Raw genomic sequence first — 9,439 nt, forward strand, 5'->3', positions numbered from 1 at the left:
GCTGACTTCCTGCCCTTTGGGCAGGGGGCTGGACTCGATGATCTCCCGAGGTCCCTTCCAGCCCTAATGTCTATGAAATCTATGAAATATTGATGAAAGTTGGATGAACACAAGTAATGGCAAACAATATTAAACTGTTCTTCTTTTTAAATTGTATTAACATGTTCTGGCTTATCTGGTTACAACAGAATGTAGGTTCTAGCTATGTATCTGCTCCCCAGCCTTGCACTGCTGGCTTGTCAGGGCATGTGGTCACTTCTAAAATATTTTTGTAGATTCTCCTTTATTCAGCTAATTTAGCTTTATTCAGCTAACTCAGCTAAATATTTTTGTAGATTCTCCTTTATTCAGAACGGATGTCACTTCTAGAAAAGATGGTTGTTGTCCTTTGCTGCCTTTGAAATGCCAAGCATAATTAAAAATTTAATTTCCATAGATGATTATAACTGGCTTTCTTACAGTCTCAGCTGAGAGGCCAAAGACTGAATAGACCTGAAAACTGAACAGCTCTGTAACAACCTACAAACGATCCCTCAAGGTCCAAGTTCAGTCATAACAGGGGCACTGCCTTGCCATTACTTCTTCTGTACCTGTTCTGTAGGTCCAACTTGGATGGCATTGGGGGCTGTGCATTATGAGGGTGGTTTTCTCCCAACTGGATCCCTCCCTGCTATATAAGCTGTGAATGAGCATACTGCACTGTGCCCATCCAATCTAGGGGCATACAGCCCTCTCATGCTCACCACCACCCAAACTAACCTGTAGCTTATTGTGGTGGAGCACCTTTCGGATGCCTGCCACGTGGCAGGGGCTGCAGTAGGCTGGGGCAGAGCCCAGCGGGGAAGGCAGCCAAGCAAAGCCCCAGATCTCACTCTAAGGGGGGCAGGTGTGTGGCGGAGCACCTTCGGGGGTGCTCACCATTTGAGGGCTCTCACAGGCTCCAAGGGGAGCCTGTTTTGGGGGGCAGCGAGGGAAACCTCCACCAGGTATCATTTTAAGGGGGAAGGTATGTGGCAGGGCACTGTTGGTGCCTGCCACTTTAGGACTGGGGGCCAAGCAGCCAGCAGGTGCTTAATTGTGGTGGCCATTTTAGAGCTCTGGCCGCCCATATAAACAGGGCAGTTTGTTGTTGGCAGGCCAGGCAGCAACATTGCCTGGCTGTGAGGCTGCTGGAATATCCTCGAGGTAAGAGAGGAGCTGTAGGGGATGGTTAGGAGGCTCCTGGTCCTGGGCATGACCTAAAACTGCACCCTATTGGGAGTGGGTGGCCTGGTGGGGCTCTCAGTGGCGTGGGAGTCCCCAGGAAATGCCTGGCCAGTTATCACCCTGGTGAAAGGCGGTTAGGGGTGCCTTAACCGTAGCCCTCAACTTTGGGTAGGTTTGCGTAACACTGGAGGTAGTTGAGGGCCAGGCACAGCTGTGACCACCTGAGCCCTATGGGGTGCAAGACCCTGAGGAAAAGTAGTTGGGGCCAGGTACAGCTATGGCCACCTGAGCCTGCCGGGGAGCAAAGCCCTGCAACCTCACGTGAGGAGGCGGTGTGGAGCCCCACGTGAGGGGACAGAGATGAGGAACCCCAGTGACAGGGGAGGAAAAACAGAGCGCTGAGAGCCCAATATGTTTATATAGAGAGAGCACAATGACATGCTGCTCCGGGGGGGAGTAAGAGTCTCCATGAGACCCTGGAACACGAGTCGTGGTGTGAGTCACCCCAGCTCCCACAACCGGGTGGGTCACCCGCTAGTAGGGCCAGAAGGCAGACCCTGGGAGTGAGAGCAGGGCGAGAGTGGCAGAGACCTGATGTAGAGTACCCTTGACTGGTCAGTGCTGGGGCCAGGACCAGAATGGTCAAAAGGGCCAGGGGCCCAACATGAGGGACGCCCAGAGCTGGACTGGCCTTGGAGGTAAGGCCAGGGTCTGTGTGGCCAAAGGTCCTGGGGGGACCACGCCCAAGAGGGGAAATGGTTTCAGGGAGCTAGACAGTCCGAACGAAGGCAGGGTAGGCTGCCTGAATGGAGGGATATTAGAGTGGTCCCGACTGGAGGATTCTGGAGCCCAGTGGCAAGATGGGGAGATTAACAGCTGGATGCCATCTGCGAGGCATGGGCTGCAGTGTAAAGGAGGTATGAAGCTGCAGATAGTGCCCTCCTGGCATCGGGGCATGAATGGGCAACCTCCCACCTTAATTAACATCTTAATTAAGAACAAGGCATGGCAGGTGAGGCAGGTGGGTGGCGTGCCCAAAGGCAAGTGAGGAATCTAGCACTGTGGCTAGGTGGGGAGCCCCACTTTGCCACACTTACTTATTCATTTCCTTTGCGATGCAAATCAATCTCTGAGGTTGTATGTGGTTAGAGGGTGATTCTCTCAGCAAGAAGTTTCACAGAATTGATAATGCTTCCTTTTCTGAACTGAAAGTTTCTCTAAAGAAGGTTTTTTGGCTGGTAGAATTACATGCTGTGACAGTAACGTATACTTGGAAGAGCCAATGGATTTTTGAGATGCTTATAATATTAACAGATTGCAGTACATCTCCTAAATGCCCAGTTAAAAACAGCAGTGCTTTAATGGATTGTTTTAGGGTTGTTGGTTGTAGCCATGTTGGTCTAAGGACATAGGCAGGAAAGGTTCTTTGGGTAAATGTGATATCTTTTATTAGACCAACCAAATAGTAGGAAAAAATATTCTTTGTATTGTTTGTTGTTTTATAGGCTGCCTTTACTTACGTACTAGTGACAGTAATACTGCATGGTAAATTTCATGTACTTTAACTGCAGTGTAATAACATCTAGCAACATAAAATCACCCTGACTGGTCTGATGAAAATTAGTTTGATCGAGACTAATCCCTTCTGTGGAAAGACCCACAGAAGTCAGAATTTCCCTCATATAATTTTTGGGGGAAAATTGGATGGGCTTAATGGAGTTTGCCCATCTGCGTCTTATGCAGTCTTCAGCCTTTCAGACTACAGGACTCCTGTAAGCAGACAGACTATTATCCACTGACCACCTGCAGTTGGGTTTTAGTCTCTTGAGGGCTCAGTATCTCTTTGTACACTACAATACAGAGTGTATATTGAGAAAACAGGTTCAGATCCACAGTAGTTATAAAAATACAGGAGGCTGTGATTTCCTTTTTATAGCTGCTGGGCCTTCACACAGGCTTTGGGGCTGAATGTATCCTGCTATGCAATCTGGCAATTTACTTTTTAAAGTAAAAATTCTAATAGGATTTTTCACAGGCCCTCTCCCTTGGACTTACCTTTAAAGGTGGCACAAAAGAGACCTGAAGAAAATCTAGTAAAGCCTTGGTCTTTTTAATGGACTGTTCATGCAGTTGCTAAGTGGACAGTAAGCATACTTATCCCATCTGCCCATCTCCAAACATGGCTTACTGCAGAAACAGAGTGCAGCCAATGCCTCAGAATGAACATCCCCCCACACCAGCCCAAAATTAACAAGTTAAGGTCTGCAAAAAGTAGGTAACCCAAGCTAACTTCCCATACAGAAAGAACAACAATAATCATTGTGGGCCTAATCCTTGAGACTTCATTCTTGTGAAACACCTGAGTAAGGAGTACAGGACAAAGCTCCCTTCTGTTAAGTATATGAAACTGTTATGTATATGAAACTAGCTTTTTAAAATGGAAATGAATTTCCAAGTGTACCAAGAGGACTTAAATCCCCCCTGTAACTTTAAAATAATCTTAAAAAACCCCATATTTTTCCCATACTAATTTTACATAAACCTAAAGACCTACTTGCCTAGAAAACATTCTTAAGAAATATACATATGTCCTGTTTGTTTGTTTGTTTTTAACAAAACCACTTTCAGACATTTTGTTTTGTCCACAGTCATACTTGTCTAATTCTCTTAGGAGGGACAGCTCAACAACTTCTGGAAATTGATTTGAAGAACCAATTCTGACTGACACCTCCATTTCAGAGTTGGGGAGTGGTTTGTTTTCCATGTGGTGTTTAGTCTAATCTGTCTTGAAGCGAAGCTATGCATTGTACTGTGCTTGCTAAGAGTAGCTGATTTTAAATGATTGTGCTGTATGGCTCAGGTATAATTTTCTCAGAAGTGTAAATTTGTTCATTAATTGAGAACTAAAAAATTGCAATAATGATGCAGATCTTTGGGCACTGGTTGTTGATAATATTTTCTGTAAGTATCACATTTGTAATTATCACAAAGGTTTACAGAATCAGAATGGGTTGTCTGGAATGAATTACTTTCTGTAAAAATTACTTTCTCTTTCAAGATGGGCACGGAATTCTCATTAGTGCTCTTGTACAGAGAAGAGAGGGGGCCCTTTCGATGCTTCATTACTACCTGATGTTCACTTTTTCAGAAAACCAGTTAAAATTAATCTTTACCAAATGTTTTTGGAACACTCATTTTAATAAAACATTTCAAATTATTGACCTACCTAAGTTATTATTATTATCATTAAAAAATAACTTGTCATAAAAAATATGAAGATACAATCTAGTAGGTTTTTTGTGTGCTTAAATGTAGATTTCTCTGGTGCTATGTAAAATGACTTTTCACGTTAATAGCAGAGAGTTATACTGGGCACATCTACACATGTGCTTTATTGTGGAGTAAACTAATTTGCTGCATCGTAAAGCTTCACTGTCTACACGTGTGGCAATTAGGTCAGTGTAGACTAATTTACTGCACCATCAGATAGTCCTGTCAGACACTCATACTATCTGACAGCGAAGTCAATTACTGCACTTAAATGCATGTGTAGATGATAACTTCCAGATTAGTTTACTCCAGCTCAAATTGCACCAGATTTTATTCAGTTGCAGTTATTGCATTTATAGACATGCCCAGTGAGTGCCAAATGCAAACAGCAGCCCAAAGAAACCTAATGTCATAAATGCAAACATTGGAAAGGAATTGTTAAGAGACATTTGGAGGGGAAAGCTAAAGATTCTACCTTATCTTCACTGAAATGCAATGGAGCGAGTCACAATGAAACCACTGGAGTTTCGCCTTCTACTGTCTTGATGTCACCAAGAGTTATGCATCATATTAGCTTTATGTGGTAAATGGGATTACTCACAGCAAGTAATATTAAGCACATACTCAAGTCTTTGCAGGATCAGTGCCTACCTAAAGGTTCTTTTTCCAGTCATGGTAATCTTGATATCAACTTTCCTTACCCATCCAGGTAGTCTCCTGAGTTCAGTGAGCTTGGTTACACTACAGTGCTGCACCAGATCCATGGCTCAACATAGCTTAGGCAGGGAAGAAGAGACTGAAACCAGTTAGGATTATATTGTAAAATCATTATTATTTAATACCATATTTATTTGCATGCCACATGTGGTGGGCCAGTAGGGGGTGCTCCTGTGCTAAGCCACCCACCTCACTGCGACCAACCACCTTCCAGGCTCCAAGTGCCTCCCTGGAAGTGCCGCACGTCTGGCCAACCCCCTTCCTGGAGCACACCCGCTAGCCTGGGGATAATGCTGCCACCACCCAGGGTCTGGCCTGATCCTGGCTCTGTGCCCCCTGGGAAACACAGGCCTAGTAGTCCTTAAGGGTACTCAACCCACTCCAAGAACTTGGGGTGCTTCCCTCAGACTGAAGCACAAACAGTGGTCTCCCTTAGTCAGCCAAACCAAGGGGACCCCAAGGTATAATCTAGCCCGTCTCCCAAAAAGTCTCCCATGCTAGATACAAAGGAGAACTTTATTGGCTACAAGGAGTAGGTTTGGAATAGGGTACAGGGTAGAGCAGGGGTGGGCAAAATATAGCCCAGGGGCTGGATGCGGCCCTCCAGGCCATTCTATTAGGCCCACGGGGCCCCTAAAAAATTTAGAAAATTAATATTTATCTACCCTGGGCTGCCTGTCATGCAGCCCTCGATAGCTTGCCAAAACTCAGTAAGCGGCCCTCTGCCCAAAATAATTGCCCGCCCCTGGGGTAGCGCAATATCAAAGAAATTCCATAGAGCAAACAGGGTGGCTGGGTAGCTTTTGATCATGCATCCGAGTTGCTGCAAGCTATATATCTAGTTAGATCTCAGGTAGCTTACTCATGAGTATCCTCCAGAGGCAGGTGGAGATTCCCTCTGGAGGCAAGCAGTTCATTGATCATGAGTTTCAAGAGAGAGAGCAAGTTTCAGATGGTCCAGCTCTTCTCTCTCTGAGTTTTCATCATGGCTACTGCCCTTCCTCCTGGACAGTCCTTAACTTATATATGACCTCATTTATCTGGTCCAATGGAGGCCAGCACCTGTTGGCTGTCAGCCAAACAATTTGAAATGCATCACTGGTTGCCAGGTAGACTGCCAGGGTCTCTAGCCCCTTCACAGTCAGGTTGGCATTGCCAGGTATGTGATGCCAGTCATGTAGGCAGGGGGAGAAGATTTCCCCCTCCCTCAGGAATGTATCCAACTCAGGTTACCTAAAGAGATGAGATGTCTGCCCTCTGCAGGGCCCATTTTAACCAAATTGTCACAGAGCAGAGTTTTTGGGGAGAAATGGAGCAATGTTAATACTAAAGGAACAAAAATAAGAATAGAGTTTATTTGAAAGTGCCTCAGTCTTGTTGGCAGCATTATGTAAGGCAGTGGAGGCCAACTTTTTTGGCTGGTTTGCCACAACTTAGTTGTGCATCCTACCCAAGTGCCACTCTGATCCCTTTTCCCTGTCCGACCTGCTGCTCTGCTTTCTGTCTTCTGTCCTCTGCTCCCTGCCTCATCTGCTGCTCTGATTTCTGCTCCCCGCCCTGTCTGCTACTGTGCTGCTTGTCCCCTCCCTGATCTGCTGCGTGCCAAACCCACAAGCTGCCCATGCCACATGTGGCAGTCATGCTGCAGGTTGGTAACCCTTATCCTAGATGACATGAAACTGGATAATGCTGAATTGGAAGATCATCCCTTTGCAGGAAATCCAGGCAGAAGTCAGGATGTTGCATGTCATCACAAAAGGTCTATCACCCCTTTTCAGACTCAGAAGTTGATGAATAGTAATTGACCAGTCAATCTAGTAAAAGTATTGTAAAGCAAAGTAAAATAAAATCTGTGGCACAAGTACTTTGCAATAAAAATTATTTCTTTTGATGCAATGAATGTAATATTGGCTAATAAATGTAACAGTGTGTTTCAGTGTGTGCAGCTAAGAAGTTTTCAACACAATCTGAAAGGAATGATTGTGAGTGGCAGATGAAAGGACACTTCAATTTTTTACTCAATGAAGGGCATTTTAGCCAAAATGTATGCCTCAACTGAAGTCTGCAGCAAGAAAATCTCAAAAGCTACATATGTTAGACATGGAGAGAAATCTAGGTCCAAAGTTCTCAAAAGAGGAGATCAAAATAATGGGCAGATACCCATATTCTGCTGCTTCCCCTTTGGCAACAAGTGAGTCTGGTCAGATTACTGCACCCAATATACCTTATTCCATCTAGATCCAACAAAATGTCCAGATCCTATTTCAAGTGATATTGGAAGGGATGTATGCAAAAAAGTACCTTCCTACATATGTGGTACAACTCCCTTCAGTACAGAGTTTGTGGTTATCTGTATGAAAAAAACCCATTTGCATAATAACTGGTTTGTGGCTCCCCCTTTTACCCAAATTTTCCTTCTCAGGACATTTTCAGGCTTCCAACTGTGAATTACTACAGATCTCTATATATCCACTCCATCTCAGCTGCTATCAATGTGATAACCAATATATGGAAATGGGCAACCCTGACAAATGTGGGAGAATGGGCAGACTATGATGTGTATTTGCTGTGGAAAACTTGTGTCACTGAAAGAGAAGTGGATAAAGAGGAGTTTTATAACACCTGGTTGCCAGGCAAAAACTATCTAACATAAGAGGACCACAGAAGAAAAGCATGACAGATCTCCATTGTGGAGGTATAAGACTACTCAAACATGAAAAGACATCAGGGGATACAGGCCTATGCTCCTTTTGAGCAAAACCTAATGGCTAATATCCTTGAGGGAAGTCACTTAAAGTTGTATATAGATGATTACAGCTTGAACCCCAATGTGTATTTTTAATGTATTGGTCTTTATATATATGTCTTTTGTTATTTGGTTAGTTCTGTTAGTAATAATGAAAATACTACATTTTTAAAGCATTGTGGAACCAAGTGGCACAAAGAATAACTTCCTCTGCCCAAAAAGAAGTAAGTTGCCCCTTCCGTGGCTGTAACCTGCATTGCCTTGCCATGAGTTAGGAGAATGGCTTTGAGTGTCTTACTTCACCTTCTATATTAGGTTATCAACCCCCACCATCTCACTTTTTTTTCTCAGAGATTTTGTGATGGGGTGTTTGTTTCTTTTGTATTATTGAAGCAGCCTGTCCCCTTTAGGGCAGTTGTACACATGATGAAATTGCCCTTTATAGTGGTTTAATTACCCTTTTATAGCGATTTGATTGTGTCGCACATTATACACGTGGTGGCGTATTGTGCTTTAATTTCGTCACACTGTACACGTGCGATGGCATATTGCGATGTAAATGACTTTGTTACATAGCAAACTAAAACACATCCTGATGTATTTTAGGAGGCTACATCAATTGCAGTGATGCATCCGTTCCTGAGCCTGCCTGGGTTTCCAGTGCCCTGTGCACTGTCCCTGCCACCTTCTCTGTCTGCTGGCACACCTGGCTTGCCCCTGGGGCAGCACAGGGAGGCAGCAGGAGAGTGGCTGGGTGTGCTGGTGGCCAGAGAAGGTGGCAGGAAGGTGCACAGAGCGCTGGAAACCCAGGAGGGCTTGGGAAAGCTTGGGCTTGGTGGCCTTCCAGTGCCCTGTGCACCATCTCCACCACCTTCTCTAGCTGCCAGCACATCCAGCCACCCTCCTACCACCTTCCTGCACTGCCCCAGGGACAAGCCAGCCCATTCCCAGGTGGTTGCAGGGGGTGCTGCTGCTGTAGAAAGGATGGGGACCTCCGCAGCTCAGGGGCTGCTGACAGCTTGCCCCTTGGTTGCAAGCAGGCTCCACTGAAGAAAAAAAAAAAGGGATTGAGCCCCTCACCATAACAGTGACAGAAGCCCCTAAATTGAACTAGTGGGTTTTTAATCATCGCTATTAAAACCTCACCAATTAAAAAACCACCAGTTCAATTTAGGGGACCTAAACCCCTGTAACGCGTACAAGTGTCTTCTGTCTTCTCTGATCATGGTGGGAAATACAGGGAAAACTGACACCACCTGCCCCTTTAATAAATCAAGAGAAAGAAAGACAACATGAGAGCATGGCAGATCCAGGATTTCAGAAAGCAGGTATGGAAGCAGCAACCTGTGGTACAGGGGTGTCTGCAACCCAGCTCTCAGCCTCCCTGCCCTCAGCACAGCAGGGAAGGCAGACCCCTCTGCAGAAGCAGCACTGGGAAACTTTTGTAAAGTCCTTCAAGCAAGTAAGAATCTTTCCCCCTGCTCCCTTCCCCTGTGTGCT

The 9,439-nt window shown here is 45.2% G+C and overlaps 1 protein-coding gene across 3 annotated transcripts in view; it reads left to right on the forward strand.

Annotated features, from left to right (window-relative positions):
* SPATA6L (spermatogenesis associated 6 like) overlaps nucleotides 1–4,437 on the forward strand; it is a 53,966-nt gene extending 49,529 nt beyond the window's left edge. For 2 of the 3 annotated variants that reach the window (XM_019555431.1, XM_019555433.1), the window contains exon 13: nucleotides 3,878–4,437. The gene's annotated coding sequence lies outside the window, so the exon portion shown is untranslated. Of the gene's footprint in view, nucleotides 1–3,854 lie in introns of all 3 variants that reach the window. The other variant, XM_019555432.1, reaches the window with a different exon arrangement.
* The last annotated feature ends 5,002 nt before the right edge of the window (nucleotides 4,438–9,439 follow it).

This window comes from Crocodylus porosus, unplaced genomic scaffold, assembly GCF_001723895.1.
Source record: "Crocodylus porosus isolate Cpor-Errol unplaced genomic scaffold, CroPor_comp1, whole genome shotgun sequence".
Lineage (NCBI taxonomy): Eukaryota > Metazoa > Chordata > Crocodylia > Crocodylidae > Crocodylus > Crocodylus porosus.